This window comes from Phalangium opilio, unplaced genomic scaffold (genome assembly GCF_054372755.1).
Source record: "Phalangium opilio isolate 3A_F unplaced genomic scaffold, DU_Popi_V2 ptg000225l_1, whole genome shotgun sequence".
Classification (NCBI taxonomy): Eukaryota; Metazoa; Arthropoda; class Arachnida; order Opiliones; family Phalangiidae; genus Phalangium; species Phalangium opilio.
Window position 1 is genome coordinate 1,162 of NW_028324219.1, and position 7,101 is coordinate 8,262.

The window sequence follows — 7,101 nt, forward strand, 5'->3', positions numbered from 1 at the left end:
TGGATTACGTGTTAGCACTGTCAAGAGTAGGGCTTTTAAAGATTACGCGGAATCAATTTAGGATAGTTAAAGGTAGAGTCGTGTACACAGACCAAGTGACTGACCCCTCAGTTTTACGATATTATGCCTTCCGGGGCCACCGTTTTCAAGTTATGATTAAGGGTCAAATTATTTTATCTAGTTGGGGAGCTATAATCGCATTTGTTAAATTAGGGAAATAAAATAGACCGAAATGTTATAAATATTTAAATTAAAGCATTATTTTATTATTTCGATCAAATTTAGTGCTTTAATTTAAATATCTTGAATATTTTGACGTATAAAAAACACAGCAAAATATTCAATTTAATTTAAATTAAATTAAATGAGAAATGAAAAGTAGAGGAAACATATTTTATTTATTTAAATTAGGCCTTCGAGAATACCCCAAAAAATAAATAATTTATTACATTTTACATTAATTCAGTTTTATGATTAAATTTTTTCAAAAGTACACTTATACCCTTCCAAATTTAAACGATGTGTCTACAATGTTTCACCCGAAAATCATAAAAATAGGCGATTTAACAGTTATTTCAGTTTTTTTAGCCATAGCCTATATACCTTTAACTAGCCGTTACCCGCGGAGTCGCTCGCGTGTAATAAGAACTTCCATCTAAAATGATATAAAGAATGTGTAGATTTTACTGATGACAAATATTTTTGTAGCACCCTAGGAGCGAAGGCACTCGGCACAGCCTGTCGGGATATTTTTTATTACTTTTCACGCGGACATTATTCCATAAAGATGGGTTTTTAAGTTTTGGCCGCCATTTAAAAAGATGGCAACAAATCGAACCCAAAATACCATTCAGCCCGTCTATAGGTTAAAGGAAACCATTGTACTAAATATTTGTGAAATCGGTTAAAACGCGCGGACTTTATTGCATAGAGAATATTTTCTTACATTTCTGGGCGCCATTTTAAAAGATAGCGAAAAATCGAACCCGAAAGACCATTCAGCCCGTCTATAAGTTAAAGCAAACCAGTGTACTAAATATTTGTGAAATCGGTTGAAACGCGTGTACTTAATTGCATAGAGAATATTTTTTACATTTCTGGGCGCCATTTTTTAAGATGGCGGCGGATTGGGAAAATCTTTCTTAGTACGCGAATGCTACTTATGAGTAACGTTCCTGCAAATTTTCAGCCTTCTAGTGCAAGCGGTTTGGGCTGGGCGTTGATTATCAGTCAGTCTGTCAGTCAGTCAGTCAGTCAGGACTTTGATTTATATAGATATAGATAGCTACGTTGGCACGGAAATTTTCCCCAATACCGAATTCTCTCACGCTTTGCCGATAAGCTTCCCTGGGTTCCCCTTAAACAACTATACCTTGGAGAAGAGAGATGAAATGGAGTAGAAATCTCTATACCTATAACCAGAAGTGTATTATACTTCTCTTCGAGAGAAGTGTACCAACCACAAAGCAGGATAATTATAACATGATCCTTCCCAAACCAAATCACATACCCAATAAATAGTTCCCTCGTCATTACTCTATTAGCGCTTATTTATTTGCTAAGGCGCATGCGTTTGTGTATTTTTGTCCCATGTCAAGACAATCAAGGTTTGTGAGTTGATTGGTTGAGGATTTAGTAAAAAATAGTTATAGAATTCACCCTACCACGGTGCGATGCCCATCTGAAGTTTGATGAGCGGGAAATTAAACAAAAAGGGTGAGTGAGCCTGGGAAGAATCACGTTACATAACTAAAGTATTAAGAGGATACAGAGAGTCATCCTTCTTCTATTATCCCCTTCTGCTATAACGTAGCCTCCATCCCCAATCTGCGGAACGGCATTCTTTTCTAGGCGGCAGCACTTAACAATCTTCAACCAAAGGTAGGGGGCGCACGCGAGGTACCGCACATGGCCCACTAATAATTCTACTCCAACACTTATGTCCTCCAAGGCTATAGACTCTGTTGAAGCTCGTTGGGTGGAGGAACCGATCGTTATCCAGGCTGTGGTTCTTGTCTATTGGGTTCGAAAAATGATGGACGATGTTTTAATTTTCGTTTCGTTTTGTGGCTCAAAAAGATTGATTCGATACTTAGACACGTACTTGTAAATACCCGTTTGAAAAATATACCCTAAGCCTAATTTTACTCACTCAAAATTATACAGGGTGTTTCTGAAAGATTTGTTCGAATTTATTGGGGGGGGGGCGAGTTCTTTGGGGGATTTTGAGTCGAAAATGTTCCATTAGAATTAAGATGTGTAGACAGCTATAAGTAGAGTTTACAAATAACTGGGCAAATAATATTATCCCATTTTAAACTTGGTTTATAATTTAACTTTAATGTTATAAGAAATTGGGGTTGAATAACAACGATTTTTACCTAAGCCTTGGTGATAAACTTTCAGGCCTTTTCTAGTTAATTTGCAATAAAGTGCAGCATTTTTCGTGTGATTCGATATAAAAGATTAGACTTGATATCATTTACATTTCAATTTCGAGTTTAATAGGGTCTTTGCGCGTGACGTCAAGTTACCTTCCCCCTTTCCTCTCCCCTTGCCGGCTGCCCGCTCTGGCCACGTTAGGACGCCATGTTGACATCCCCTGAAAACCGGTTTTCGCCCCCTATTTCTTCCCCCTTTTTACTCGAGCGGAAACACCCTATATAACGATTTTTTCGTTAAGCCTTGGTCACTTGGTGTTACCATTCTTTTAGGCCTAAAAGGCTTTCGTTTACGTTAACCTTTTAGGCCTTTTCTAGTTATTTTAAGTGTAGCATTTTTAGGCTTTATATTTCTAACTTCGACATAAAAGATTGGACTTTATAGCATTTTCATTAAAATTTCGTGTTTAAAAATCTCGAATGTTACTTAAGCCTTGGTAGCTTGGTGGTACACTTTTAGGCTTTTAAAGCTTTCAGGAGATTTAAAAGTTCAGTTTAATAGACTTATTATATAAATATTTTAAAAGAGTTTAAAACAGTAAATCTGTTTTCATTAAGCCATGGTACCACTTAGACAACTTTAACTGTAAAAAGTAGGGTTTAATTTGATTTCTTACATTCTGTAAATTGGATGTTTATAGTGTTTACAGCAAGGCGAAAAAATTAGGGTTATTTACAACATCGCATTTTTATTTCGAGAAAAACACTTTCTCTCTTTCTTAAATACAGACGTTTATGGTTTGAGTTAGTAAAAGGAAACCTCTGGTAATTTTCCTTCTTTGAAATCGCGTGTGTGACGAACTCGGAAAAGGAGAAAATTCTGGTTAAGTGTCGCCAAACACGGTATGCCTAATCTCATGAAAATTGTATTTAAACAAGTTTTTAAAAATAGTTAAAATAGGCTTAATTAAAAATTACTTCAAGGACGCTTACGCTGAGTACCTTAATTATCTTTTAACATTGGTTTAATTTATTTTTGCGTGTCATCCTTGCGCAGGGGCCATGCTAATCTTCTCTGTATCGTTCCAATTTTAGTATATGTAGTGCCGAAGCAACTACAATACCAACATAATCCCGATGGCTATATATACCCCGTTTTTCAGAAAATCATAAAGTGGGCGTATATGTCAGACAAATTCAAATTGTTAAGAAAATGATCCCTTATTTATCATAATTTTCTTTCTATTTGTGTTACAACTAATGTAAATTACTACTTAACCGAAAAATATTACAAATTAAGTTTATAATCAACTTAAAATTGGTTAAATATAATATCAAAAAACTTGGAACGCTTCACGAATTTGCGTGTTATCCTTGCGCAGGAGCCATGCTATTCTTCTCTGTATCGTTCCAATTTTAGTATATGTAGTGCCGAAGCAACTACAATATCTACTTCTCCCCAACTTCTATATATACCCCGTTTTTCAGAAAGTCATAAAGTGGGCGTTTATGTCAGTAAATCACTAAATATCAGGGTTGGCAAAAATCCGGATTTTTCTTGAAAAAGCCACTGGTATGGTTTTTTGCTGGTTTAAACCGGATTTTATTGCATTTATCTGGCTTTTTTTTAAAGTACTCTCTAGTGCTTAATTTTAGCACTTCTTTTTTACATTTAGTGCGCTAGTTGACTTCTGCTAGGCCGTCCAATTGAGAATCATTTTTATTGTACATAAAAGTTGATAAAACTATAGACATTTCCCTTAGAGATGATTAGGGCCCCTGATTTAATCGGGATATTTCAATCCAACCCGACCCATATCGGGTTGAGTGAGAAAATTACTTAAAATGTTTTGCTGGTCGGGTCGGGTAGGGTTATCATATCGTCTACCCGGGTAGACATTTTTATTATCTTCAATAGGGCAGGGTTGGGCCCGGCCCCCGGGTAGGCTTTTTTGTGATCTTCAATAGGGCAGAGTCGGGCCCGGGTAGGCTTTTTGTGATCTTCAATAGGGCAGGGTCTGATAAAGATTTTTCTAAATGCGCGATCCGACCCAACAATTTAGCGTGGCGAAAAATTCAACTCAGTCTCACGAGTTTCGGGTGGGGCAGTGGGAGGAGGGCGCGTCAAACTAACCCACAATATATGGGAATCGACCATTTCGATGAAATAAAGAGGTAAAGACATGTGGGTCAAACGTTTCCTTCCATCTCACTTTATGGTGCCTGCGCTGTACTCTATTATTATATTTTTTGAAAAATCCACTGGATTTTTCATCGTGGTTTAAACCGGTTTAACCCAAGTGGATAAAACCGAACTGGTTACCAGCGTGCCAACCCTGCTAAATTTTAAGCGAATGAATCATAATGTTTTATGGTTTTCTGTCCATGTGTGTAACAACTAATGTATACTACCATTTCGCCGAAAAAAACATTATAAATAATAGATGATAATTAGTAGTTTCCTAATTATCAGCTAAAATGGAATGTCTCTCATTAAGCTCTGTAACCTTTCTCATTGGCCATTAAGTGATAAAGGGAAAGAGAAAAACAAGTTGGGAAAACCAAAATATTACCTCTCCGTGTCAAGAAGATTATATAACCTTAAGTATCCAATGAAAACGTCGACCTTTTTGCCCTCATCCTTTCCCGCGCTTTGCGCTTCCGCATTTCATCTTTACTCTCAACATTATCTTCCTCCATTTTACATAAAAAAATCAAATACTCACAAAAAGAAGCGGCAAAAACCTGTTGGCTCTTTACAACCACTTAATTTGACTTAATAACCAATTTTAAACAACAATAATATACCGGTAGTTTAATTGACAAACTACTAGCATCGAAATTCTCATTAAGAATGGCTCCCGCGGATAAAAAAGGGCAATTTTCAACTAGGTGGGCGTTATCTCATTAGATTTGAAAAATATCATTTGTCTTTTTTACCAATGCCTAGCCGTTTGGATTTTTTTAAAGCAATCTTAGCACGAAAAAATATTTTTTGATACAAAATAAATGTTTTATATTCTTATTAAGAATAAAACAAGAGGACAAAAAAGGTCTGTCCTCTCGTAATTGTTTAAGCTTTTATCATGATTACTCTATACAACAGTAACAAGGAGTATAAACCCATTAGTGGAAGCAGTATTTTTTTCCGAAACAATCTCGCCTATGTTTATCCTCTCTAGACTTCGCTAAAAACGTATTACTCCTACGTAAAATAAAAATACAGGCAAGGATTCATACCATTAAAGAAGGAGCGCGATATTATCCATATCTTCATTTCATATACAGAGAAAAGAAATTATTATGTTTCTGAGAGGAGCTTCCCATTTTTGTTGTTGTTTTGAAAAATATATCGCAATGCACGGGCCTTGATAGATATAGGAGGCAATGAATGAAATATATCACAATGCAGGCGCCTTGATAGATATAGGAGGCAATGAATAAAATATAAGTCAATATGCACGGGCCTTGATAGATATAGGAGGCAATGAAGGAAATATATCGCATGCACGGGCCTTGGTAGATATAGGAGGCAATGATAATCTCTCTCTTTGCACGAGAGGTTTATCTTTAATATTTATATAAATATAATTATTTTTAATTATTTTAATCTACAATAATTAACATTAATAATAGTTAAATCGTTTAAAATAAAGTTATACCTATTATCATCTCCAACTTTGCTAATATTGACGTTTAAAGTGAAGGGTACCCCTCTTGCCCGATTTCTTTAAATTTTGGGGTATATATACGATTCGTTTCCAATATAATAGTAAGGAAAAAGCGCAATTGCGGAAACCTTTGATGGCGATCCCACCTTAGGGAGGCTAGACGTTTCTCGTAACCCTAGCTGATCGCCGCGTATATCCTAAAACCAAACGATGATAATGGAGTAGAAGCCAATGATACAGATTGGTGTCTATGTGGAATAGACGGAAGACCAGTGGATGGTGGTGTTAGAAGCCAGTGTAAGTGCAGAGTGGTGTCAATGTGGGATTGACAAAGAACAGAAGATGGTGGTGATTGGAAGCCAGTATGTACAGACTGGTGTCCAAGTCGAATGGACGAATACCAGAAGATGATGGTGATTAGAAGCCAGTAAGAACAGACTGGTGTCCGTGTGGGATGGACAAAGACCAGAAGATGGTGGTGTGAGAACTCAAGTAGAGGAGCCATTTCCGAGATGGTACCGTGCCAGAGGGAGGAAATTTGTTTGGGGGGGGGGGGTTGACGACACTTATCACGTGATGTTGTTGGCGGGAAATTTGAATTTATAGAGGATTTTTGGTGTATAGGTATGACGTCACGTGACTTGTTGACGGCGCTCAGTGTCCCTAGTGGTATTAATTTGGTGTATCTTTAGGATATTGTCACATTTAGTGGATGATTTATTGATAATTCTATAGGTTCAGTAGACCCTTTCTACACGCACCCTTCCCGTAATGTTGTTCTTTTTACGATTTTAAGGTATCTCCATGTATGCTTATGTTATACTAAAGAACTTGTTTTAATTAGAATATGGTTTACATTGCAAAAGGTACAAATTAAGCAGCGACTAAGTTCTACAGTAAGGGTGTATATTTTGTATTGTTATTATTAGGTGTATCTTTAGGATAGTGTGTACATTTATGGTATGATTTAGTGGTAATTCTATGGGTTCAGTAGGCTCTTTCTACACCCACCCTTCCCGTAATGTTGTATAATTTTGAGGTCTCTCCAT

General features: G+C 36.5%; 2 non-coding genes across 2 annotated transcripts; both read right to left on the reverse strand.

Annotated features, from left to right (window-relative positions):
* Positions 1 to 3,396: 3,396 nt before the first annotated feature.
* LOC149614061 (U6 spliceosomal RNA) lies at positions 3,397 to 3,500 on the reverse strand. The gene has a single exon (XR_016376207.1). It is a non-coding gene; the product is annotated as a U6 spliceosomal RNA (small nuclear RNA).
* A 218-nt stretch (positions 3,501 to 3,718) lies between these two features.
* LOC149614062 (U6 spliceosomal RNA) lies at positions 3,719 to 3,825 on the reverse strand. The gene has a single exon (XR_016376206.1). It is a non-coding gene; the product is annotated as a U6 spliceosomal RNA (small nuclear RNA).
* Between the last annotated feature and the right edge of the window lie 3,276 nt (positions 3,826 to 7,101).